Source organism: Gallus gallus, chromosome Z (genome assembly GCF_016699485.2).
Source record: "Gallus gallus isolate bGalGal1 chromosome Z, bGalGal1.mat.broiler.GRCg7b, whole genome shotgun sequence".
NCBI lineage: Eukaryota > Metazoa > Chordata > Aves > Galliformes > Phasianidae > Gallus > Gallus gallus.
The window spans coordinates 48,993,054-49,020,656 of record NC_052572.1 but is presented as its reverse complement, the minus strand read 5'-3'; the positions used below and the strand labels follow the sequence as shown (position 1 = coordinate 49,020,656).

At 38.2% G+C, this 27,603-nt stretch overlaps 1 long non-coding RNA gene across 2 annotated transcripts; it reads right to left on the bottom strand.

The window, feature by feature from the left end:
• Window positions 1–1,228: 1,228 nt before the first annotated feature.
• Window positions 1,229–25,992, bottom strand: LOC101749911. 2 transcript variants are annotated; one of them, XR_213823.4, is made up of 5 exons: window positions 25,750–25,992; window positions 15,136–15,223; window positions 13,693–13,775; window positions 3,999–4,093; window positions 1,229–1,349 (listed from the first exon to the last, which is right to left on the bottom strand). It is a non-coding gene; the product is annotated as an uncharacterized LOC101749911 (long non-coding RNA). The 2 variants fall into 2 exon arrangements; XR_005843038.1 differs by having other exon boundaries at window positions 15,146–15,223.
• Window positions 25,993–27,603: the final 1,611 nt, after the last annotated feature.

Sequence of the window (27,603 nt, the reverse complement as noted above, 5' to 3'; positions counted from 1 at the left end):
TAAGGAGAAAAAGACGGGGGGGGGGGGAGGAGGGGGGGGGAACACTCAAGAGGATTTCATTGTTGTGAGAACCTGAAGTGAGAAGTCTTGTTAAAGACAGTCTCTGCAATCTGTCATGTAAGCATGTTTTTTAGGAATGCTGCTTGCTTCAGTTTTGTGGGGAGAGAAAGTTTCATTTTCATTAAAAAAATCTAAACTTTTAGGTGTCATTTGATTTTTTAAAATTTTCTTTGTTGTCCATCTTCTGGAAACAATATCCAGAAAAGAAGAGAAAAACAGGAGATCAGGCAAAATGTTTATTCCAAACAAACTATTCAATGAACAAAGTTGTTTAAAGACTATTTATTACATCTTTCATTATTGTGATCTGCAGAGCTCCTGAAATTATGCATACAGCAGGTGTGCAGGTATGATTTATATCCAGCCAATGTAAACATAAAGTGTAGATGGGATTTTTTTTATTACACATTTTTTTTTAATCACACAGAATCACAATCTATGTGCCATGTGTCATAATGCAGTAGGTAATAGTAATTCATTTCAGTAAAGCAGCAGATGCAGTTTTGCATAAAACATCATTATAGATCAAGAACCATTATATATCAAAACTAGTAAAAGTCTGAAGTGATAATATATTCCTCTTTATCTAATTAAAGTGAGATAAACTCTTGTAGAGCAAATCAATTCTGATATGCTGTATTACGATCACTTGCTCAGTACAGTAAGCCAATTTGAAGCAACTGATCCAAGAAGATCAGATCAGATTTACTATCAAAGGACTTTAATTTTGATTTAGAACTGAAATATCTTCACTGAAGTTTTATCAGAACTTGATACTAACCTACAAATAATCTGTCAGATAGTCAAAGAGAAAACCATCCTCTGTAAACACTGCTGGATTATCCTGATATTTCAAAGACTTCATCATGCTAGTCTCATTAGTGAAAAGATGAATCTCAAATGGTTAAAAACTCTTAATCTGCAAAAGATACAGAGCACTTCCTAGAGATATATAAATCTGTCCAAAAAAAAAAAATATATATATATATATATATATATAACATATATATATATATAACCTATATATATATATATATATATAGGTTAAAATTCTATGAATGAATTGCCCATTTCTAACCATCGGAATTTTTTACTTGGCAATTTCTTCAAGCCATGTCTACAAGGATCTTAGGCTTCCCCCCCCCACACCCCCCCCCACCCCCCCAGAGAATGCTTATTTCTGCTGATGAATATGTGCTTGACCACCTCCGAATTGATTGTAACAAATGCTGGCTTTGGACTCCGCTGATAATTCCAGGATTCTCTAAATCTGCACTTATTTTTGGGTTCTAGAGAAAAAAATAAAAAGAAAAAAGAAAAAACGCTTAACTCAGTTGTAATGGAAAGAAATTCCAAATTAATTTGAATTGAATTTTGAAAAGTTTCATCAAGGTCAGAAATAAAATTCTATGCATGGATTTATTCCTTACTTTTCAAATAGGCAAGCCATTTATTCCAGACATAGTATTATGGTTTTATGGTATTTGGTTATCAGTATTCCACATCATAACACCATGTAGTGCACTGGGAGTTAAAGAGTTAATGCTCCAGGTCCAGGTACTACATTCCCCAGAAGACTGTTCGCTGTTCTGTTACCATTTCTGCTCAGGGGGAACAGATATAAGGCCTTGGTAGGACACCTGACACTCTTTTTTCCCTTTTTTTTTTTTTCTTTGACTCTCCTCCCTGCTGCTCGACCCAACTGCACATCTCACCTCAGCATTATGGTGAGGCCTTTCCACCTTTCAGACACTCTTTCTCTCATTATATTTGATTTATTAGTTTCAATTCCAATTACATTGTATTATAGTGTGTTATCTTGCATTCCAATACTATATTTAGCAAATTAGTTTGTTTCTCCTCAGATCATTGACACTGTTTTTAATTGTTTTGGAGTTCCCTGTTTCCCCTTTCCAGAGGCGCAAATTTGCAAATCTCTGCTCCCTGCTAGTCACAGGACTGGGCCAAACCAGCCCGTAAAACATAGATAAATCTCTATCATGCAAACTATGCAGAAATTGAGTTCTCTGCATCTTAAATATGCTTGCCTGCATAGTATAGCACATATTCCATGCAAATTTTGAGCCAATCATCTCCTTCATTCCTTCTTGGCTGAAACTGAAACAAACAGAATGCTCAGTATCAGAGAATCAGAGAATCACTGAGGCTGGAAAAAGCCTCCAAGATCATCCAGTCCACCTGCCACCAACATTTCCCCGCTAAACCATGTCTCTGAATACAACATTTAAATGTTTCTTGAGCACCTCCAGGGATAATGACTCAAACACCTCCTTGGGTAGCCTCTTCCAGCACCTAATCGCTCTTTCAGAGAATAAATTTTTCCTAATATCTAACCTGAACCTCCCTTGGTGCAACTTCAGACCATTCCCTTTTGTCCTCTTGTTAGTTACACAGTAGAAGAGGCTAACCTCTACCTTGACATAATTTCCTTTCAGATACGTAGAGAGCTTCCTTTTCTCCAGACTAAACAATCCCAGTTCCCTCAGCTGCTCCTCACAGGACTTGCGCTCCAGACCCCTCACCAGCTTCATTGCCCTTCTCTGAACACACTTCAGGGCCTCAGTGTCTTTCTTGTAGTGAGGGCCCCAAAAGTGAACACTACACTCAAGGTGTCACCTCACCTACAAGGGAACAATCACCTCCTTGCTTCTGTTGGCAACACTATTTCTGATACGAGCCAGGATGCCATTGACCTTGGCTACCTGACCACAAAACTGGCTCATGTTTAGCTGATGCTTGAATTCAGATCAAAACAAAACATTATATTCCTCTTTCTCCATGTCATTTATTTTAACTCACAGTCTGCGTATAACCTGCCCATCACTTCCTAGAGCTTACTTCAGTGTATTTCTAAATAAGTAGTAATGAATATTCCTAAAGGGTTTGAAACACACGCTACAATACTTCATTGTTTCCTGTGCCTTGCATCCTTCCTCTGGCAGCAACCATATTTGAAAACTTAGAATTCTGAAGACAAAGAACCTCAAATGAGGTGACATGGTTTACCCCAAAAATGTGAAAGGTGATCACCTTTCTCATTATCTTAAGTTACCCAACTATTTCTATTTTTGTTGGCCATAAAGTTATTTATTCATTTCATTAATCCAACCAGGATCTTCTATTTTTTGTTAGGATTCTGTAGAAAAACGAATGTAGGTTTAAATAAACATTGTATAGACAAATCCTTTTTTAAATTTATTCTGCTGTCTGATGAGAGCAAGAAAGAAATTCAGAGTGGTGCAAACCTGGTAGCTGTTTCCTAGGCTGTACTACTCTTCAGTTGCTGGCATTTAAATTAACTTCCACAGGGAAAAAAAAAAAAATTATATTCAAATCACAGTGATGTGCTCCTGGTTTGGGGATAGGAACCAGTTTGGCTTTTTTAGAAGGCCACTTAATGTCTCAGATTCAGAAGTCTGTTACCAATGACTCAGTGTGCAAAGGGAAACCAATGACAAGTGGCATCCCACCAGCCTTTTTTAACACTTTTGTTAGTAACATGGACAGGGGGATTAAGCATACCCTCAACAAGCTTGTGAGTGACACCAAGCTGTGTGGTGCACTGAACACACCAGAGGGAATGAATGCAATCCAGAGGGACATTGAGTGGTGGGCTCATTAAAACATCATAAGGTTCAACAAAGCCAAGTCCATGGATTGCACCTGGGTCAGGGCAATTCCAAAGAAAATTTTAAATTAAAAAAAAAAAAAAAGAAAGAAAAGCTGTGCTATAAATGGATTGAAGGCAGCCCTCCAGGGGACATGAGTGTCCTGGTGAATAAAAATTGAATGTGAGTCAGTAGTGTGCATCTGCAGCCTAGAAAGCAAACTGTATGCTGGGTTGCATCAAAAGAATTGTAGGTAGCAGGTCAAAGGAGGTGATTTTATCTTTCTACTCTACTCTTGTGAGACCTTACCTGATGTAGTGCATTCAGCATGAGAAGGACATGGGCCTGTTGTAGTCAGTCCAGAGGAGGGCCATGAGGACGCTCAGATGGCTGGAGCATCCCTCCTATGAAGATAACATGAGAGATCAGGTGTGAACAGAAAACTCTGGGGAGATCGTATAGCAACCCTCCAGTAATTGAAGGGAGCCTACAGGAAAGATGGTGAAGGATTCTTTATCAGAGGTTGTAGTGATATAACAAGGGGTAACAGTTTTAAAATAAAGGGAGATCTAGGTTAGATATTGGAGGGAAATTTGTTACTCAGAGGATGGCAAGTCACTGGAACAGGCTGTCCAGAGAAGTCATGGATTCCCTATCCAAGGAAGTGTTCAAGTTTGGATAAGACCCTAGGCAACCTGGTCCAGTGGAAGCTGTCCCTGCCAGTGGCAGGGGGATTGGAACTAGATGATCTTTACTGTCCTTTCAAAACCACTCTGTGATTCTATGGTTGGTCCTTTGATTTAGGTTGATGTCCTGGAGAGGGAGCCTTGAGGGCTAGGCTCCCATGACAGTCCTGCTGCCTTCTTGAACAGGGTCTTGCGGACAACTGAGGCAGCCCGAGTGGATCATATTCATGTTCCAAGTCATGCATCTGCCTCTGCTTGTGCCCTGGAGCATGCCCACAGCCCTGTAATGTCACCCCTGAGGAAGGACATCTCTTATAAGAAGGGGCAGGAGTAATGTAATACCAAGTCTTTTAGATTTCTGAACTGACCTACCAAAACTGCTACTGTTGCCTACAGTCTGTCAAATAAAAGAACTGAAATATTTACTCTGATACTTTGGATATCAGATACTGTGATTACTGCGGGAGGAATACTTAAAGCTCTATAGGTAAGAAGTATTATGCTTTACTGCATATATATCTATTTCAAGGCTCTTCATGCTTAAGCAAGTGATATGTTTAGAATAAGTGTATTCAGAGCTTCATCCACTTCTGAGAAGAATGAAGTAATTGAAGAATGTATTATAAAGAAGGGCATTAAAAGAGGAAAACAAAGTAGAGTGAATACTTACAGACAGCTTTTCCTAATCATGGGGAATTCTTAGGCAAGTAGACATGGAAAATGGAAGCTAGCATCCCTACCAGGGTGGAATCTAGAGTCAATATTTTGACAATGAATTGATGTATAGTTAGAATAGGTCAGGAAAGCCTTTGAAAGTTAAGACAGACAGCTTAAGTTGGATACTACAGTAGATAACAGGAAGCCAGATGGTATGTAAGGGGCTTTGCATACACGGTCAAATTGACAGACTGATCACACGAAAATGGTCCTTTCATAAGCATTCAGTATGGATAAAAGCAGGAGAGTCTGGAGAAAAATATGTTTAAGGGGAGCTTATAAGCAGAAGGGAGACTGACTTTTTGCAGGTTCTGGTAGTGACTGGAAAACTGGGAATGGTTTTAAAATAAAAGAGGGGAGATTTAGATTAGATATTAGGAGGAAATTCTTTACTCAGAGGGCAGTGAGGCACTGTCATAGGCTGCCCAGAGAAGTTGTGGATGACCCATCCTTGGAGGTATTCAAGGCCAGGTTAGATGGGGGGCTGGGCAGCCTGATCTGGTGTGTGACAGCCCTGCCCATGATAGACAGGTTAGAACTAGATGGGGTCCCTTCCAACGCAAGCCATTCCATGATTCTACAATTCTATGATTTTATGATTCCATACGGCTAGGGTGAGAGTCTGAATGAGATTTTCAGCTTTGTGGGTAGCTAAAGAGCAGTTTCTTGATGTTATTCAGCAAAAAGAATCAATAAGATGTCGAAAATGCTCAGAGGAGATGCTATTGTGAATGTAAAATGACACTCCAATTGGGTGACTGATTTAACTACCATAATAACAGATTACCTAATCTCTGTATTTGATTCAACATTTCTAAAACAGAAGGGACTATGGCAGTAATTCCAAATGGAATGAAAGCTCATGTCCACGAAACATACAGTGGTAAGATTTCTAATAATAAAGAATTCAGTTGAAATCTTGATAAGTCATTTCACTATTAAAGGTAGTTCCTTCTTTCCAGATATTAGTCTGTATTTTATCTAATACATTAAAGAAGTGCTATAATCAAAACTCTGTTCTCAAGAAGGTACAAACAGACCTAGCCACCCCTCTTTTGTTAAAGAAGTTTGAATTTTAACCCTTTGGGTTTTTATCCTGTCACTTAATCCTTAGCAATATGCTCTAATTGATTCTGAATTATTTTTCCCTGGGAAAATCAGAATAAACTGACAACATCAATGACTGATAGGTAGGTATTTTAAGTGAAGACAGGAAATGTCTTTTGACAGAGAAGTTTACTTAATGAAAAGTTTAAATGCTATTGAGAGAGACTTATTTGTGGATTTCTGTTACATCTTTCTACACATACCCTCATTACTGACCCAGAACTATTTTTCAGTTATCAGGCTATTTGCTGACAATCCAGATTCATTCCTAAATAGAAAGCCACTCAGTATGTCATCCCAGAGAAACTGCCAATGGCAGTTTTCTGAGAGTTATTTTTAGCAACATAACTTTCCCTTTATTTATTTACACATATTGTCTTCTGTAATGTAGATTAGCAATGTTTCATTAATTCTCCCAGTCACCGGCTGGGACACTTGTTGGCTTTGTGTTAGGAGCAGGTCTCTAAATCACATTCATTGCTAGTTTTCAACTTAGAGTGGATCGTTGAAAATATATAAGCTAACTGATTTCTTAATCCATGTCATTTGTACCACGTTATTTTATACCATTGTTATTTCTCAATTAAAACATGCTGCATCAAATCACACAGGAGTCTATTTTATTAACAATGTAACCTTTATCTACTGAATTTTTAATTTCACACATATATACAATTATCAAAACCATTTGACAGTTTCTATTTCCATAAGACTTATTGATTGCCATTATTTCCTTGTTAATCAAGTCTGTAGTAGTTCTCTCATTGTTTTGCTTCATGTCATGTTGATCAAGAAAGCAAGCTTGAGGTAGAAGGGGAAAATAAATGTTCCATTCTAGAAGTGTTGAGCTAACAAAAAGAAATAAAATGACTGGCAGACAGGAGGGAGTATAAAACTAAAAGATGGAAAGCAGGAAAGACAGAATGAAGCCTTTTTTCTTTAAACTGTGAATGAATTAATGTTATGTGGTTAAGAGAGAAGAAACAAATCTTACTCCATAGAAGACCAAAGCAGGTACCAGGGAGATGAGGAAGTTTCTCTAGTGCAGAAATTAGCTATGTATTGGAGAAGAAATGGAAGGTGAGGTCTTCAATCTAATTGTAATTTCTGTAACAAACCAGCACATCCTCAGACACTGGCTTTGCATTGATGGTGAAAATCTTTCAAGAGAGAGTAAACAAGCACTTAACTTTTTCTTGCACAAAGTAAGCAGAGCAGCCTGCATAAGGCTTTCCTTCAGCCTTCTTGTCAGAAAGAAGACAGCTTTCAGTATAGAGTGTCAACATCATTTTCGTCTGATGATGATAACCAGCACAAAATTTGCAGTTACCTTGATATTTAATGGTTGATTCAGAATTATGAGCCACTTATTCTCTAGGGTTTATATTTCTCTTTAATTTCAAAAATTGCAACTCCTGAAGACATCAGATAATGTCAAATTCTGTATTTAAAAAATTGTAGCAGAAATTGCCTAGAAAATGTTACTGACGTAGTAACAGAACCTAGAATCTGCTAGCCAAATAAAACATTCTCAGCATTTATTTACTATTTTAGCAGCAGTAAAATCACTTTTCAGATAGTCCCAAGGTAAGCATTTCCATGTATGAAATCAGCTGTCCTTGTACCCCTCAGCAGGGCTTTACTCTTCAAATTAAAGAAGATACAGGAAGCTGATTGTCTCTGGGAGGCAATGGTACCATCATCCAACAAATATTCAGGTGACTTAAATGACAAAAGTCACCCATGTATGTCAGACTACATAGATGGGTTTGAGAGACAGTAGAACAGGGACTTCTGATGCCTCAGTCAGGTCAGGCTGGGCCCCACATCAGAAATAGGCACCCCAAGGCTCACACTCACTGGCAGCAGCCCTCTCCTCATGGGTTTTCACCACAGTGCTGCCCTTCCCCAAGTATTATCAAGGTCCCAGTTGCAGCCTTTCCCCTGTATCCTGAACAGAGGATTCACATTCCTCCACAGGCACTTGCCAATTGAAAAAGCAATGTAGCTTGCTAGAAACTTCTTACAGAATTGCAGATAATTCATATCTCCTTGCAACTCGAGTGAGGTGAAAACATCCACACAGGCAGTTAATATCAGTTACCATGGCTCCGCTGATGCACTGAAACATGTTAATCCTTTGCAACTCAGCTGTGTGCCTGGGCTGTAGATCTCCGCTGTAAGTAAATTGACATACTATATAGCTAATAATGCCAGCACTACAAGGAAATACAAATGCAGTGATCAGGCGTAATAACACAGCCTTTGACTATTTTAATGAGAACTGAAGACTGCTAGTTCTCTGAATAGCAGTGTGTCAGACTGAAACAAAATTAACTTAGAGTTGTCATGACCTGAGTAGAGGTCACTCACCATCCCTTACATGCACTTAGCTGTTTCACTTTGTTTTATGATTGACACTAGTAGAAAATAAGAGTGAAGGAAAGGGAAAGTAGGAAAGGGGGGAGGGAAAAAGGGGAAGGGGAAAGGGGGAAGGGGGAAGGGAAGGGGGAAGGGAAAGGGGAAGGGGGAAGGGGGAAAGGGAAAGGGGAAGGGGAAAGGGGGAAGAAGAAGGGGAAGGGAAAGGTGGGGTGGGGGGGACAGGAGGGGAGGGGAGGGGAGGGGAGGGGAGGGGAGGGGAGGGGAGGGGAGGGGAGGGGAGGGGAGGGAAGAGAAGAGAAGAGAAGAGAAGAGAAGAGAAGAGAAGAGAAGAGAAGAGAAGAGAAGAGAAGAGAAGAGAAGAGAAGAGAAGAGAAGAGAAGAGAAGAGAAGAGAAGAGAAGAGAAGAGAAGAGAAGAGAAGAGAAGAGAAGAGAAGAGAAGAGAAGAGAAGAGAAGAGAAGAGAAGAGAAGAGAAGAGAAGAGAAGAGAAGAGAAGAGAAGAGAAGAGAAGAGAAGAGAAGAGAAGAGAAGAGAAGAGAAGAGAAGAGAAGAGAAGAGAAGAGAAGTCATATTTTGATTATTTTTGTAAAAGTTATTCATAGCTTTATCATCTGTATCTTTAAAACTGAGATCTCCTGGATTCTTGTATTCTCCCGAGAAACTGTAGTAACCTGCAAGAATACTTAACTGTATCCTTCTTGCACTGAGATGGCTGCAGAACAGCTCATAAAAGACTTAAGACACATGCAACAGAGAAGAGAGGAAACATGGAAAACTATAGAACAGAGCACAAAATCCCATATTGTCTGTAAAATTTGCTCCATTCAGAGAAAATCATGTCAAGCAACCTCACAAAAAGTGCCAGGTGAATATATGTCCCATATTCAGGCTCTTTTATACAATTTCAGACAGCTCTCTGATATCTCTTGAAGATGAAGCTATTCCTTGAAGATGACGCTAGTCTAAAGACATATTTTGAACATCTGTTACTATACATTTACTACAAAATACAGTGTAATCCACAATTATCAAATGTATTTTTAATTAAGTAGCATGAAGCAAATAATTTCAGAACGGGTTATATTTTCAAATCAGGAGTCTGTTAGGGAATATAATATCATAGCATTGAGGCACCCCAGGTTATTATCACATAATAACTTAGGCATTTTTCTGGAAAATGCTGACTATAATAGCACCATCTAGATCCCTTACATATCAGCAGCAGATACGCTTCCTGTGACTTTACTTGAATTTGGATCAGGCCCTAGGCAACATTTCTTATTAATTGAAATATGAGCTGCAGTCAGAGTTAATACTTTTGAAACATGAATGCTACCAATTTGCAGTCAACATTTGAAAAAGTTTATACCACTTGCTTTAAAGAATGTGAGCAACAAAAATTCTTCATGCATTGTTCTGCTCATCACTGAAACAGCATGTTTTATGTGCTCTATGCTGAACTGCTGCAACTTGCAGTGCAACTCAGGCATCATAAGCATATATAATTATATAATTTACCAGTACAAATAGTAGAATAATATTTTCCTACTCCTAGCTTGGTTTAAATCTAAGTTGAACAAGGGCAAATAATCCAGAACAGCTTCACTAAAAAGGCCTGGAAGATATGGGACATCTGCTGGGCCAAGAGGTGATTAGGTAGCAATAGAAAAGCTGTGAGCTTCTGAGATAGGCGATGATTAGAATTACAGTGAAGTACAATGACAGAATCCAGGTGAGTGGATGAAGGACCTCAGATTATGTGGCAAGAGTAGGAAGTACTCTCATTTTATGAAACCAGTTTCTTCCTCTACACAAAGCACAGTAAAACTCAGTCATTGTTAGTGTCTGCAGATGCCCTTTACTCCAGAAATATTTCCATGAAACTGATAGTTCGTGGCCCTCTTCAGTTTCACTGTTATATGTCCTTAAAGGGGAATGTGACAGAGAACATCCCATCTGTGATCATGCTTCTGCTTAATATCTCATTTTCAGGTAATAATTGCTTGCTGAGAATAGTTAATTTCCCTATCTTTGATATGATATCATCAGAAAGCAGTAGTTGTAAGCTGTATGCACTCTCTTGGGAGTTATTAAGTTTTAAAGGCGAAGAAACAGAACACAATGGTGCTCGTGGTTGCTTTCTTGATTGTCAGGAGGAGACATTCTCTACTGCTAGTCAGAGAGAAGTGACTGAATCATGATATAAGGGCAGTTGATACGTATACATGACTTCTATATTTTCTCCTTTTCACATAGATTCTTTACAGTTATGTGCACTACTCTTTGCTGTTGGGTTTGTTTTTCCTTTAATCTATTAAATAAAAAATATGTCTGACTAAAATATCTAACAACAGAAAACAAAGTATCACATACTGAGGAATTAGTTTCTTTACAATACACACACACAAAGACCAAAAAGTTTATTAATAGAGATTGATAATTAATTATTGATACTATGATTAAATGATACATAAAAATATATTATCAATTCTCACTAATTCTTATTATAATGAAATAACATATATTGTATAATGTAAACATAAAATATGTACTATGACAATAATAATAATACTGATCAATAGAATGTAAAGGATGTTTGGTTTCAAACCACAGTTCTGCTTTCTGGATAAATCTTCTGTTCACATTCTAATCTTGAGGTATATAGAGAACATTTAATCCCAGTAACCAAGACACACTAGTCTTGTCATATGTGTGACTCATCACAACACACTAACTGCAGTTTCGGTGGCAGTTTTGAGGAGATACACTCCTCCTTTCTAGATATTAGGGAAATCAACCTGGCTAAAGAACCATGAATGCATCATAAGTCCTTCTACTTCACAATACAATTATGTAACAGAGAAATTGCATAGACAAACAACAAGAAAATTTTAGATCAACTTTGTAAGCGTTATCGCCTTGTTTTCTGATAAGCAATTTGGGGTCCCATAAGTATACAGTATAAAAGTTCCATGGGTTGACTCTAATGTTTAACCATGATTGTTGCAAAATCCCACCTGGCTTCCTCTATCTGTGAATTATCAGGAACTTGTGCTTATGTGTGATAATCTAGTTTCCATCAGGATTCTGGGGAAGTGCCGGATGGAGCAGAATATATTCAAAGCATATTCCTGAACTCTAGCACGGTAGGAAATATTACAAATAAAAAATGTCTTTTGGGACTACCTAAGAGAAACTATTCATGTCTCAGAGGATGTGGAATGCGTACAGATTGTAAATTTAAGAGGATGGTCCTCCTTTTTATGAACATGAAATGTCATTCAGCTCAAAGTTCTGCTTTTAACCACTGGCTCTGCTGGACAACATTAATATTTCATAGGCAAATACAAGGATATTGAAACTCATCTGGAAGAAAAGACAAAAATTATATTAAATCTGAACTATACCCCACTGCCTCCTGGATAACAGGTTCCAGCAAATCTGTGAGTGTTAACATCCACTGACCCAATGGACTATCTCTGCCTCATCAACAAGGGATGTCCATACAGAAAACAGTTCATTACCTTTCTTTCTAGAAGAATACGATCCCTGTACATACAGCCCCTAATGGCCTAAATCCTGCACTGTGTCATATTCCATCAGGAGCCGGTGTGCAAATAACATATTTCCATTTTTAAAGTCTGAAAAATGTCACAAAAAGCTTTTGGCATTTACATGACTCAGACAATCACACTTACACACTCTAATTCTCTCTGCAGATAATTTCTAATGTTCAGTATATAACCACAGCAGGATACCAGGAATAACTATTAAAGTAAAAACTAAAGTTCTGCAGCATAGCCATTAAAGTGCTCTAGACTGCAAAAAGAAGTTATTTTAAATGATGCTATTGACAGCTACAGATTAATAAATTGAAAATCAAAAGTTAATGCACTTAAACAACAAATAGTCTTGATATATACAAGGACTAATTTACAAAATTTCATACCTGTAACTTGGCACAAATTAATGTATCTGCATTAATGAGATTTTCACCTGTGCCTCCGTTGGGGGGGGGGGGAACAGAAGTAGCTCTGCCTTTTTTCACGTTACATTTCTTTATCACATTCAAAAAAGGTGTGACATTTCACATATTTTTCCCTGATCCTTTATAAGAAAAAATACACTATTTTCATATCTGAATCTCATATGAAAACAACATGGTACCCATATCAGTTGTATATGTCATGTTTTGAAATTGGACAGACAATGGCCCCCTTTATGAATTCATAATCACAATACAAAATGAGAGCCCAACAGCTGGAATTCTGTCCTGATGGCATAGAGGGAGAGTAAGAGAAAGTTGGCATTAGAAGGACAGAAAATTAGGAAAAGGCAGTTGCTGTTAGAGTGTTAACAGGGAAAGATCTGTTCTTACAGGGATATAGTTTTCCATCTAGGATGAGAAAATACCAAATGAAATACAGTGATTTAGTTTGGGAAGAATGTGTAGGCATTACTGCTCTCACATCTTCCTTCTAGGAAAAGAATAAAGTGGAAAAGTAAGAAAGCATCTGAAGCAGGATGCAAAGATAGTGAAGAAATGTAGCATGGGTGTGACTGTGGGAGTATGTCTGCGCATGCACTGACAAGGTGGAAGGACTAGTGCAAACTCACAGCTGTATTGTCATTATTACTAGTTACCAAACAAAACATAGCAGGGCATACTTCAGAGAAAACAGAGATCAGTTCTCCCTTGTTGAGTTTGCCTCAAGCATCTTCTATGATTGCCCAGTATGTTTCTGCTGTTACATATTTTTCTGATAAAGGTCAACGAATTTTAAGACTCTCAACTAGTGTTCCGGATCTTTATTTTAGGGATTAATGAGCACCCTTTTAATTAAAGATGGAGAACAACTTGAGAGTATTTTGAAAAGCTGAAGTTCAGTTTAGATGTCCCACTCAGAGAAACTACTTCCTGAAAAGGGACTGCTCAGATTTTTAGGTGAGTTCCTCGTTAGGCATGTAAGAGATTCAAGGCATCTATCAATTAACTTTACAAAAGCTAACCAGTGTGGAAGAAGCAACAAAGACATTAGGAAAACAATTTAATTCTCCCAGTGATTATTCAGAACATTTTCTTTGAAGATTATGAGTTGACTATTAGCATACCTACTGTTAGCCACTGGTAATGATGTATGTACAAAACAGGAAAGTCATTTGGTTACTCTGTATTTGGGCATGATCATCACAAGCTGCAAAATGGAAGTAGAAGAGAGAAACTGATTAAAGATTCCAGATGTCAAAATAGTAAAAGAACGTCAACAATTCATTTGGCAGCCATTCTTTAGCATTCAGCAGTTGCCTAAGCTTATTAATAGTGACAACGTTTAACTGTTTCATTTCTGTCTCCATGAGGGGGATACAAACAGAAGAACATGCACCAGTTTCATGAGTTGTATAGAAGAACTTTGAAATTATAGTGTTCCAATGGAATTTAGTGCTTTACAGGTTAAACTTCTTTCTCTTCTATTCTCTTGTTTTAAATGGAAAACCTTTGGGAAGAGGCAAACAGTGAGATTTAAAAAAAATGAAATAATATGAAAGAGAAACGCCTCAGTAATATGAAGTATTTAGAAATGATAGCATGTAATAAATGTAAACAACGCTTCAGAAACTCTGAAGAGACAGGCACAACGTGGAGATTTGTAAGTGTGCATATTGCAATAAATGTAGGCATTTCCTCTTGTTTTGACAGTTAACACCTGAGCTCTGTTTTGTAGCATCAGTAGTAAAGGCAGACAAAGGCTGTTGTGTTATGATTTTGATTCGACCAAAAGAAAACAAATTCCTAATTTCTTTTTTCATTTGAAGTACTTAGATCAAATGACAATAATAATAATAATTTTAAAATTCTTTGCTGCTAGAGAGTAAGATCATAAAATCTAAAAATTTTGTATTTTATGCTACCTGTATTGTTGGAAAGGGATAAAAAGTGGCATATATGTGACTGAGAGTTATACCTCAGAATAAAACACTTGTCAAGACAGAGATCTTCCCAAATTTATGAGACTATTACAGTTCTTTACATGATACCATCTCATGAAAACATTCAGAAAGAAGCAAGGGGGTTGAAAGGCATTAGAAAATACGTTGCAAATATCAGGCTTCAATATACCAGTTTTCTCTTGCAAAAATATGCTACACAGTCTTAGAGTCTTATAGTCAAGACTTTCTGGCCTGGACAGCAACATTCTAAAGCTTACTTACCTTTATGTCCAGAAGGATAAAAGTGAATAAGGCAAAGAGGCTTTTTTTCTCTTTTTATCACAAAGTTAATTAGTGAATTCAGTAAAATGCCTGTGTGATAGTTAAGTTTGTGTGATTTCCTTGGTGTTAAAAAAGTTGTGCATAAAAATAGGTCAGTTTCCAAGACAGCGCATAATCACGTTAGTAAATGTCAACAGGGGAAAATGATACAGAAACTGGCACTAGCCTAGAAACTATAGAAAATGTACAACTAAACAAAATCAAACATAAAAGATGTCAAAGGTTTTGTATCCATAAAAAGACAGATTTTACAGAATAGAATAATGATTTTGATGTAACTCTTACTTTACTTTACCGTTGAGAAACTTGTTACAGACAGTCCTCACACCACTTTTTATTGATGGAATTCACCAAAGTAAATTCAGAGGCAATTCTAAAATAAAAGCATCAATTAAATACATAAATATTTGCTCAAAAGTGAGCACTCTATCGATACTCATAATATAGCATAACCCCACATGTAAAATCAGAAACACAAAACTGAATTTTGTAATAGACAGTGGTGAGTTACATATAGTTTGTTTTTATGGAGGAATAATAATTATTTAATTATAGTAAATTGTTACTTAAAGCATAGTGCCTTGAAATAGCACAGATCAAAGACACAAAAGTCTAAACAGATCAATCACCCAGAATGATTTATAGCAATGCTGGTAAAGACTTAAATGGAGAAAAACAAGTCAATTGGTCTGTAGATCTTAAGGCAAATAATCCCATGAATTTGCAGAAAGCAGAGAGAACTAAGAAGACTGCATCAATTTTATGATTCAGTTTCAATCAGATGTGATTACACGTTATCTTTCTACCAGGAGTTTTGGTCCTTTAAAAATTAAAATACACGCATATTTTTACACAGATGAATATTTCTAGCCAAATGCAGTGCAAAACTAATAGGTAAAGAGATAATGTAGTACACCACTAACAGGTTTCAACAAATTCTGGACATTACAGAGAAGAAAGAAAAGCCCAAGAAATTAGGTGTGTAGCTTGTAATAACATAGTTAAAATACTTGTCTCTTTTTGCCTTATTTCTCTAGGAAAGGAGGTTTTTGTATGCTTGATATATGTCTGTTATCCACTTTGGAGTGTAAAACCATCCAAATTCATCTGAGTAGCAAAAAGCTGGAAAATAATGAATGCCCTGGAGTCATATGGCACCAGGCGCTTTGCTAGAGAAGAGCAAGAGATCCATATTGCACAATCCCTGGCAAGAAAGTGGCAGGGAACAAGACATTATCTTCTCCACTAAGCCTGACTATGCAGCAAATATGTTCTTATGACACAGATATGAAATATGTGTCAGGAAGGAGGTGAATAATAATAACACTCTGAAAAACATCAGACACAAATCTGCACAACAACAGATGCCATTAGACCCAAAATACATGGGAGAAGCTGTTAAAAAAATAATGTTATAAAACATCTACTGTTCCCTCCAAACTCAGGAACAATCTGTTCAAATTATATCATCTGAACAGTTCATCAAAATTAGATCCTAATCACTAATACAGGCCAGTCACCCTCAACTTCATCCCTGAAAAGGTGATGGAACAACTTGTTCTGGAAATCCTCTCCAAGCAATTGGAACAGAAGAAAGTTATCAGGAATAATCAACAAGGATTCACCAAGGGGAAATCTTGCTGAACCAACCTGATAGCCTTCCATGATGTCATCAGTGGCTGGGTAGATGGGGTAGAGCAGTGCACGTTGTGTACCTTGACTTCAGCAAGGTGTTTGACACCATCTCCCACAACATGCTTGTTATGAAACTTTGTAAGTGTGGGATACATGAATGGGCGGTGAGGTGGATTGAGAAATGAAAGACCAGCAGAGCTCAGAGGGTGTCATCAGTAGCACAGAGTTTAGCTGGATGCCTGTTACTTGCAGTGCTTCAGAGAGGTCCGTGATGGGACTGGTCTTGCTCAACATTTTCATCAGTGACCTGGATGAAGGGATTGAGTCCACCCTCAGCAAGTTTGCTGATGATACAAAGCTGGGATGAGTGGCTGCCACACCCAAAGGCTGTGCTACCGTTCAACAAGATATAGACGAACTGAAAAATTGGGCAGGGAGAAACCTGATGAGGTTTAAAAAGAGCAAGTGTGGAATCTTGTACCTGAGGAGGAGTAACCACATACATCAGTACAGGGTAGAGGATGACCTGCTGAAGAGGAGTTCTACAGAGAAGAACCTGGGTGTTCTGGTGGACAACAGGCTGGCCATGAGACAGCAGTATGTGTTTGTGGCCAAGAAGGACAGTGGTATCATGGGGTGCATTAAAAAGAGCATGGCCAACAGGACAAGGGAGGTGATTTTCCCCTCTATTCTGCCCTGGTGAGGACACATTTAGATTACTGCATCTAGTTCTGGGATCCTCAATTCAAAAAAGACAGGGATCTCTTAGTAGGCATCCAGCAGAGGGCCACAAAGATGATAAAGGGCCTGAAATGCCTCCCTCCAGTCTGAGTAACCTGACTCTGTTCAGCCTGGGGAGAAGAAGACTGAGAGGGCATCTGATAAATGTTTATAAATATCTAGGGGAGGTGGGAGGCAGATGGATAAGGCCAGGCTCTTCTCAGTGATGCCTAGCAATAGGACAAGGAGCAGTGGCCTAAAACCTGTAGATAGAAATTCCATACAGCCATGTGGAAGAACTTATTTACAGTAAGGCTGACAAAGCGCTGAAACCGGTTGTCCAGAAAGGCTGTGAAATCTCCTTCTATGGAGATATTCAAGATCCATGTAGATGCCTGTGTGACCTACTGTTGGGAACCTGCTTTAGCAGAGGGTTGGACTCAATGATCTCTTGAGGTCCCTTCCAGTCCCTGCAGTTTGGTGATTCTGATTGATTCTGTGGCTAATACTCAATATCAGTGACAAGGTCAGGGCTAGGTGAAAAATGAATCATGACTGAGAAAATGCACACAGCTGCTGTCTTTGGGGTTTGAGGCAGGCTGAGGTGGGAAGGTGTGGGCTTTAGTTTGGTTTGGGTTTTTTTTTTGAAACAAGAAACAGGTTTATAGGAGAAAGATTTAAAAACATACCTTATCAAAATAAAAACAATTTAATATGTTCCTGACATTATTTCATGTGGGAAAAATGATAATTAGGTATACCAAATTAATACTTGTCTGAGGGTACCAATTTCAGTTAAGTGCTTGTTTCAGTTGGTCTTCCCTTCTCATATTCTGTGACTGACAGTTTTTAAATTAATAGCAACTTTATATCATACATAAAAGACAACTGAAAAAATAAAAGCATACAAACGTGTTCCTAGCTAAAGAGTTTGACCACATTGTCATTCAAAAAAAAGAGCAATATATAGCTTGAATGTCCTAAGGGCTTCAAGATATATGTCATTTTTCACTCCTCAAGACACACAAACTATAACTCACAGTTTAATGCAAGACACTTGCAGGCTTTCACACACAGTATTTGGCACAACATCCTAAAATATTGGTTTTGTCTATTTTTACTGTCAAGTTGCCAAGAATGAAATTCTTTTTACAACACAAAATTTAAGAGTTCATAATATATTTTTTTCTCTAGCTTGATATCTTCAGCTTCTGACAGTGGCATTAATTTATTATAATGGTTTCAAGGAGCTACATCTTAGCACTGAATGCCATAAGTTAGCACTAGACACAGAAGTCTGCCAACTCTAATTCATTGAGAATTAGATGAGAGTTCTTTTTTATTCTGATACAGAGATGCTTCTGTCCTTAAAATAAAATAAATCCAGATTTTGTGACTGTTAGGCAAGCTTTTAATCAACATTTTTTGTTCAAATTGCATATGTGATGGTCAGGGTGGAATAGGGCATCTTCATTGTCCTAAGGAAAGTACTCTCTTTTAGTCTGCCAGATTGTGAAGGCTTTTGAGAAAAGCTTGCAGTCATTGTGATAAAAGCCATTTACGGCAGCAAGAGAGGAAAGGGAAAGGGAAAGAGGAAGGGAAGGGGGAAGGGAAGGAATGGAGAGGGGAGGGGTAGGGGAGAGGAACAAAGAGGATGGGAGGAAAGGGGAAGGGAAAAAGGAAAGGGAAAAAAAGAGAGAGAAATGAAAGGGAAAAAAGGAAAATAAATGGGAAAATCTGTCACTTAATCTGAGTCACGGAGGCAAAAACAACTATGGAACACTTTTATTTGAAATATAAGTTTATAGAGTCAATTTTTTTCTGCTCTTTGGGACAAAAACGTTGGTGAAGTAAAATCCACGCTGTGGCTGAACAGTCTTCCAAAAAAAAGACATCTCAGCTACCAAAATGTTATTAATTTTTTTCCTACACCCTTTCTGTCTTCCCAGTGTAGACAGCCTTGGTCTGCACAGAACAACGAAGGCATACTTTGGCCAGCAGTGACTGGCAGGAGAGACATCACGTTCTGCTGAGACCAGAGTATGAAGTGTGAGTTTCTTCATCAGATGACAGTTTAAAACCAGTGGCAGTCCTTCTCACTGAAGCAGAGTGTAGGTGACAAAATACTTTTAATTGATGAGTTTTGTCTTTTTCCCAATTTAACTCTTACGTGCCTCTTATGTCTATGACACAACAGCTGACGTGAAAACCACTTCAGCCACTTTCTCCTCTCCACAGTAGGAATTTTTACACAAACATCAATCTGCATTTCTATTTGAACCTCTGTGTTAAATGTATTTGGCAAATAGTCAGAAATGGGGAGAAGGAAATAATACCAGTTATGCAAATAATTCTACAAATGATATCAATACGGACCACTTATTGCATTATGTTAGCAAGACTCTTCTGAACCAATGGATGGAAAGTTGTCAGCTTCCCCCTTCTATTTACTTGGCACTTGTGAGGATACATCTAGTGTGCTCTGTATGGTTCTGGAATCTCCAGCACAGGAAGTATATTGGTTGATTGAAGCAAGACCAGTGGAGGTACAGAAGTATTCAAAGAGTCAGATTGTATGATGCAGGATGACAAACTGGGATAAATGTGATTTTTAGCTTGCTGAAAAAGAGTAAAGAGGACAATATTGCCTTCAAGAACTACCTAATGGAACCGTACACCTCTTCAAGGTGCACACTAGAAGTATAGGAGGCAAAGAGTCACAGATTTAAAAAAAAAAAAAACTACTGAGATATCAGTGAGATACAGTGAGATAGATAAAATCAGTGAGGCTGAATTGAACACTGAAGCAATACCCCCAACAGACTGCGGAATCTCAATGCTAAGAGACATTAAAAACTCGACAAGACTAAGCCCAAGACAAATAATTTTAGCTGGCCTTGCTTTCAAAAGGAGTTTGAACTAAATTATTCTTAAAAATTGGATACATTTTAATGTATTTATACCTTTAATTATTTTATATATTTACATAATTTATAAATAAATTTATTTTATTTTATTTATTCTATAAATTAACATAAAAAACAAAAGCCTCATGGGAAAATTATCAAACATAAAATGCTTTTCAATCAATTTCATAACATACAATTTGCCCAGCTGTGTGGCAACTCCCTAGTCTAATCTCAACCTCAGTGAGTTTTAAGATATGAATTCCAAATCAAATCAGGACCCTAAATCTTCTCAGATTTGACTCTTGTTAAGTACGTAATATCATTTTACTCATCAGTCTGCCACAGCATTTATATCCATGATGAATTTGAAAATTTCATTTCATTTGAAATGAAAAGTCCACGCGTGACTTAAACACAGATGAAGCTATGATATCATCAAACACTATAGGAACTAATAATAAAGATACATTTATCATTTTAGAAATCAGGATGTGGTTCACATATCTAGTATATTCTGGATACCATGAGTTCCCATTGTGAGCTATGTGAAAATTTAACAAACTTTTTTCTTAAGCGGCAGAAATAATGACAGATGCCTATTCTGGTTTCATGGAAGGAGATTATTTGATATCAAGGCAGAAATGTTTAAATGACTGTAAATGTGCTGTCATTATAGCCCTCTGAAAGAGAATCTTGTTTCTCATTTCATTTTCCAGTGACATCGGTGGAGTTCTTTTTATTTCATTTGGCCTAGCTGTTCAACAATCTTCCACCTAAACCTGTTCAATAACTATCTATAATTATCCATCCTTTCCCATTATAATTATTGCCCAAGAGTTCCTATTTCAGCTAAGACGGTGTTAATAGCACACCAATGCTTTCACAGTTACTGAATGATGGGTGTGCACCTAGGGCTGGGCCATACCAAGCTGTTCAACAGGGAAGAGTCACCACCATTACGGAACAGGAGCAGGAGGTAGGTTGGAGCAAGAATATCTGGCCTAGATTAGGTAATGTGTTTATTCCATACCACATGACGTCATGCAGAAGGAGATGTAGCTGTGGGGAGTTGGCTAGAGGAGGCCACTGTTCAGGAATTGTCTGGGTGTAGGTCTGTGGCTGCTATTGTTAGTTGGGCATTGGTCAGTGAGAAGTTGCTGGTCAGCAGGTGGCAAGTAATTGCACTGTGGTTATATATATAAACATATACGCATATATGTATATATCACTGCATTTTTGTTTCTGTTTTCCTTTTCTGTCTTAGAAAATTTTTATCTTAACCCACAATTTCTATTTTGTTTCCAGTTCTCTTTTTCATCCCATACGGGTGATAGTGAGCAAACAGCTCTGTGGTGCTGAGCTGCCTGCCAGCTTAAATCACAACAATTATTTTTTGCACCCAATGTAAGGCTCAAAATGTGGAGATAACAGCAGATCTGACTAGACCATGTTAGAACAAAACTGGTATAAGTGTTGTAGGAATTTAATAGTTGCAAGTCATAATGTCATTTGTGTTATCTGAGTTCTTTCAGATTTTTTTTTTTTCATTGAGCCATAGTATTTAATACTTTACTTGCTGCATATGATCACTTTTATGCCAATTACCATCTCTAGGGGCTGGATTAACGCTATCATTTTTCTGTACAATGTAACTGAAGACTAATCTGGTATTTGTATTCCATATTGCAGTCATCTTCATACTTCAGGAAACACATCTTGGAAAGTATTAGTAATTTTGCTCTTTACTTTGTCTCCTTGAGTGCCAAGCTATGGAGGAGACAAGGGAGCACATTCAAACCAGTATGTTCCTGTTGCTAGGTTTTGTTAATATTAAACAACTATTTAAGAATATCAGTAATGGGCCTGCCCCAAAGTTGGATAGTTCTGAGTGGCAGGAACCTACAACAGTGGGCACTCCCAACGTTCTGAAATTTCAACCCTGAACAAGTGCAGAATTCTGAAAAACTAATAAAATATTTGAAAAAGATATGCTGTCACCCTGGCAATCCTACAGAAACACAAATCACTGCAATGTGCTGGGGCCTAATGATGCCTACCAAGTCCTGCTCAACACTACTTATCACCCTAAAGAGAAGGAGATTTCATGATGATGACAAGGTGATAGGCCCCACAGTCACTTCAGTCCCTGTGTGGTTGCTCAGGCCTCTGTGACACACTTTGCAGTTCATTCAACAAACACCAGAGAACAAATCTGTGCCAGTAACAGTCACCTCTATACATAAGACAAAAAAAAAATGGCTGTGAACATCAGCTCATTACTAAGGAAAGAAACAGCTACTAAGATGAGGATGGAAGAAGAAATGGGGATGAAGAATTGGAGGAGTAAGAGGAAGACTAATAATGAGGCAATAACTGTCTGACCCCCAAATATGGATGAGCTGCAAGATATCTGAAAACACTTCAACTGTCACTCAAACAAGCATACTGTCACCTAACTGCTCTGAAGCTGGGATAATGGGGCCTGTAGCCTGAACACAGTGGGCAGCAAAGCCAGGCAGCTGGGTTACTTTTCTGTGGAAGAGGACATTGACAAACAATTGGAAAAGGGACACAAGTCTTCACTTTATGAAGGAAACCCTTGTCAGCTGTGAAGGAAATATGCTCCTTCAAGGAAGATCAGATAAGTTAACCAGGCAAGTAGAATACCATGGAGAAAAGTATCCAGTACCTGCATGAATTAGGTGTGCTGGAGGAGATATAAAATATTGACCAGGATGATAATCATTATCCTAAGATCCTTATCGTTATCTTAAGATCATGATGACATGACACCTGCATGGCAGATATTTATAGAGTTCACCATTATCCTATGTCAACAACCTGGCAGTAATGGCCTGGGAAGTTGAAGAAGAACCAATGGTGGATGAAGTGGCTAGCCTACATGAACAATATGAAGAAAAAATGTCTTTCTCCCTGTGGGCTTATGTCTCAGCTGTAGAGATACTCTCCTGGGAGTTCTAGCAATTCGAAGACAAAATGCACTACTCCCCACCTGTATGGAACAGTATCTCAGCCAATAAAAGTAAGTATTCCTCTGCTCAAAAGAGAGGCTATAGGAGGTACACACCATGTGCTACCCTGTAGCTTCACCTGCATGACCATGGAGAGGTTATGAGGAAATAGGATGGAAAATCTACATTGACCTCAGACGTACAGGTATGTAAGTTACAAGGAAGAACAACCAAAAAAGAGGGCATTTCCAGGAAAATAGCCACAGTCTCCTAAGAAGAGAGATAAGATGGCCTGATCTTATTTCTGAGGCTGATAATGAGGCTTTTGGTTCACATTCCTAGGAAGTGAGTGACAAATACAGTAAGCAGGAATAGAGAGCTCTGCCTCTAGCAGGATGGAGGAAAGGGACAATCGAGTTTATTGGACTTGATGGCCTGGCACATCAGAAGCACAGGTGAACAAAGAACTGGATGCAAGACTGCATCCATAGAGTGACAGTCAATGGCTCAGTGTCCAGATGGAGATCAATGACGAGTGGTGTCTCTCAGCAGTCACCAGTACTGGGACCAGTGCTCTTCAATATCTTTATCTTTGACATCAATTGAGACTGAGTGCACCCTCAGCAAGTTTGCAGATGACACCAAGATGTGTGGTGCAGTTGAAACACCTGAGGAACAGGATGTTATTCAGAGAGACCTAGACAGGCTCAAGCAGTGGGCCCAGGAAAGTATTATGAGATTCAGCAAAGCCAAGTGCACCTGGATTATGGCTATCCCCACTACCAGTACAAGCAGGAGGATGAAAGGATGGAGCACAGGCCTGTCAAAAAGGGCTTTGTGGATGGAAAGCTGGATATGAGTCAGTAATGTGCCCTTGCAACCCAGTAAACTGGGCTGCATCAAAATGAACATGGACAGAAGGTCGTGAGGGGTGAGCCTTCCACTCTACTCTGCTTTGGTGAGACCTCACCTGGTGTATTGTGTCCAGATGTAAAATTCTCAGTACAGGAGAGACACAGACCTATTGGAGTGTGTCCAGAGGAGGGGCACAAAAATGATCCAAGGTGTGGAACACTTCTATAACAACAGGCTGAGAGGTCTGGGCTATTCAGCCTGGAGAAAAGATGGCTTGGGGGAGATCTGATAGCACCTTTCATTATCTAAAGAGGGGCTTTCAGAAGGAAGGGAACATGCATTTTAGCAGTGCCTGTTGTGGTAGGAGAAGGGGAAATGGTTTCAAACTAAAACAAGGGAGATTTAGGTTGGACATAAGGAAAGATGTTTTTCAAATGAAGGCTGTGAGGCACTGGAACAGCTTGTCCAGAGAGGTAGTGTATGTCCCATCTGTGGAGACATTCAAGGTCAGGATAGACCAGTTTCTGAGCAATCTGATCTAGCTGTAGATGTCCGTATTCATTGCATGGACTAGATAACCTTTGTGGGTTCATTCCAACTCAATTCTATGAGTCTACAAGTATAAAGCTCTAGTGGATCCTGGAATACATTGTACTACAATGGCATCAAGTTATAACGGGGCAGATTCCATATGCATTTCTGGAGTGACAGGGGGATAAAAAAGAGCCTGCTGCATTGGTGGCCAAAGTGAGCTTAAAGGGGAATGAGTGGCAAAAGTAACCCATTTCAAATGGCTCAGATGCTCATCCTTGGTATAGATTACCTCTGGAATACAGTACTTCAAGGACCCAAAAGAGTACTAATTGGCTTTTGGTGTAGCTGCCTTGGGGACAGGTGACATTAAGGAGCTGTCTGTATCTTGCCTGGTCTCTCAGAGAACCATTCTGTTTTAGGGTTGCTAAGAGAAGAAGAACAAGTGCCAGCTCTAACACAGTGGTGCACCTGAGTCAATATCAGGACTCCTTGATTACCATCCATAAGCAGATCTTCAACTGGAGAGCAAAGGAGTTATCAGCAAGACTCTTTAACAGTCTCATATGGCCAGTATGAGAGTCCAATGGACAGTGGAGGCTAACAAATCACAGTCACAACTCAGAGATCAAGTGGAAATCAGTCTGCAGATGGTGAAATGTTGCTAGCAGGGCATCCATCAACAAACAGTTGTATTGTGAGCTGAGCGTCAGGCAGCAGGTGGCAAGCAATTGCGTTGTGGATATATATATGTGTGAGTTTGTAGTTATTGTTAACATCTTTTTTTTTTTTTTTTCTGTTTTCCCTTTCTGTCTTAGTAAATCATTTTTATCTCAGCCTACAAGTTCTATTTTGCTTCCAATTCTCAATTCTCTCCCTCATCCCATCTGGGGAGAGGACTGTGTGGTGTTTAGTTGCCTGCCAGGTTAAACCACAGCAACTAAGCTTTAATGAATGACTCACACAAAAGGAACAGCAAGCATGTGCATTCATTTCTTCTGTTTTGTGAAGAACCACTTTGTCAGCTGTTGACATAAAGCACTTGTGACAACCTGTTAGAAAATGAAATTTTTCCAACAAAGTTCACAGAGAATAGACTATCAAAATAGTCATCAAGAAGGAGGAAAAAAAAAAAAAAACTTCTGGAATTCTTTCATATATTTCAAGGCATAGCAATCTCTATTTAAATTTGTATGTCATGGACTACATAAACAAAGTGTCACTCAAGCAGAAGAAATGGTGCAGAGACTCAAAGGAAGTTTCATGTTTCCACTCACCTCACTGCCGATACTTGGTTGCCTTCTTTGGGAAAGGGATGTCCTGGGAGACAGGTTTCACTGAAATGGATTGAAGGCACAGAAACAGAGGGAAGTTGTGAAATAGGCCCCTGTCTGATAGAATAAAATATAGAAAATGTTTCCCTACGCCTCAGCACATCAGCTGTGGCTGTTCCAGAACAGTACTTTGCTTTCTTACAACAGGTGGTTTTACAGCTGTAAAGTTCTCTGCCCTTCCCATGATGTCACAGAGGCCAGAGAAGTCCTCGGACTAAATTATAGATGTGAACAGTCACTGAACAAGACTGAGGATGCTTTGACTATTGTGAGCACAGAGCACCTCTTACTTCATTGCAGTACAGAAGATATACAAGTAGAACATGGGCTCCTTGAACCACAAAGTGGTTATTAATGCAATAATTGAGCTTTAAATATTTTTCACATAAATTTTAAAAAAAGGTATTAGACTCCCTATATACAGTCCTAATCACTTCTGCACCAGCTCTGAAAAAGAATTGTGTGGCATTTTAAAGACATTTTAGCATATTTTTACTAGAATGTTTAATCAAAAGTAACATTAATTTGGAAGGAAAAAAATAGTAAGATTCTTTTTCCTTTAAATTGCCACACAGTGTGCTGGCATAGAACAACCTGGTAAACCACAATTATTTTGTTTTGATTTTCATTTTGACAGCATAAAAGAGCATGGAACACATTTATTTACTCTCACACATTAGTTGAGACAGATAAGTAATTGTCTGTCTATACAGAACTGATCTGTATCTACCAAGCTTCAGATAATACACAAATCTAATCAGGCTGCAAGTCAGTAGTTGGAAAATGCTACAGACCACTACTACAGTATTACATCAATACCGATATAATAAAGTTATAAAGTCATATCAATACAGATATAGATTTTTCTGAAACCACACAGATTGCTGTATACTCAAGGACTCCAGTAAATTGTATTTCAGATTGTTTGAGTGAACTCCAATGTCACAATCCTACCAGGTATATATGTTGTTCTACAAATGTATTGAAATCAAAGAGGACAATATTTTGTACCACATCATAAAGCTGTCATTCACTTTTGTCTGTTTGACAGTCACTTTTCAAGGGAATCCCACACACAAATGAGTAGGAAACTTCAAAATATTTGCAGAGTGCCTTACAGTGCCTAGTGTTTGCCCTAGGTTATACCTAAGTTTAATCAGTTATGTTAACTTCCTTACAGATATGAGCAAATCACTTACAAATGTGAGAAGAATGGGAAATTTAAAGCTAGATTTAGGTCACCATTTCTGAAATGACATTAATGCTCATAGCAACACTTTCAAAGATAAGCAAAATGTATGTTCATCAAAAAAACAAAACAATGTCAAGCAACAGTGCATATAAGAAAAAAGCTCTGGTTCACCTTTCCTCTGATTTCTGACATACATAAAACACCAGAGAGAAACACGAAATCCAGACACAATGTAAAATCTTTATTAAGCAATGAATGGCTATCTATTCATAGAATCTTTACGGAATCTGAATATCTACATCATATTAACCAAGGTCTCAATAACTTATTTCCTTTTTTTCTATTTCATGAACCAGAATTTTCACTGGATTCCATGATTGTTTATTTGATACTTAAAAAACTCCTCCATCCTTCCATATTTTCTGTGTTCTCCCATTTCAGTTCAAAACTTCTGAGTACCTGATCCACTGTTATTAAATGAACCTAGGTGGTAGACAATATATAGTGTTTAAAACATCTTATGAATTACTAGATGATGAAACCTACTCTACATTAGGGAGGCTCAGTATTGTATGGAATATGTAATATATGTCTCCATGGTGCAT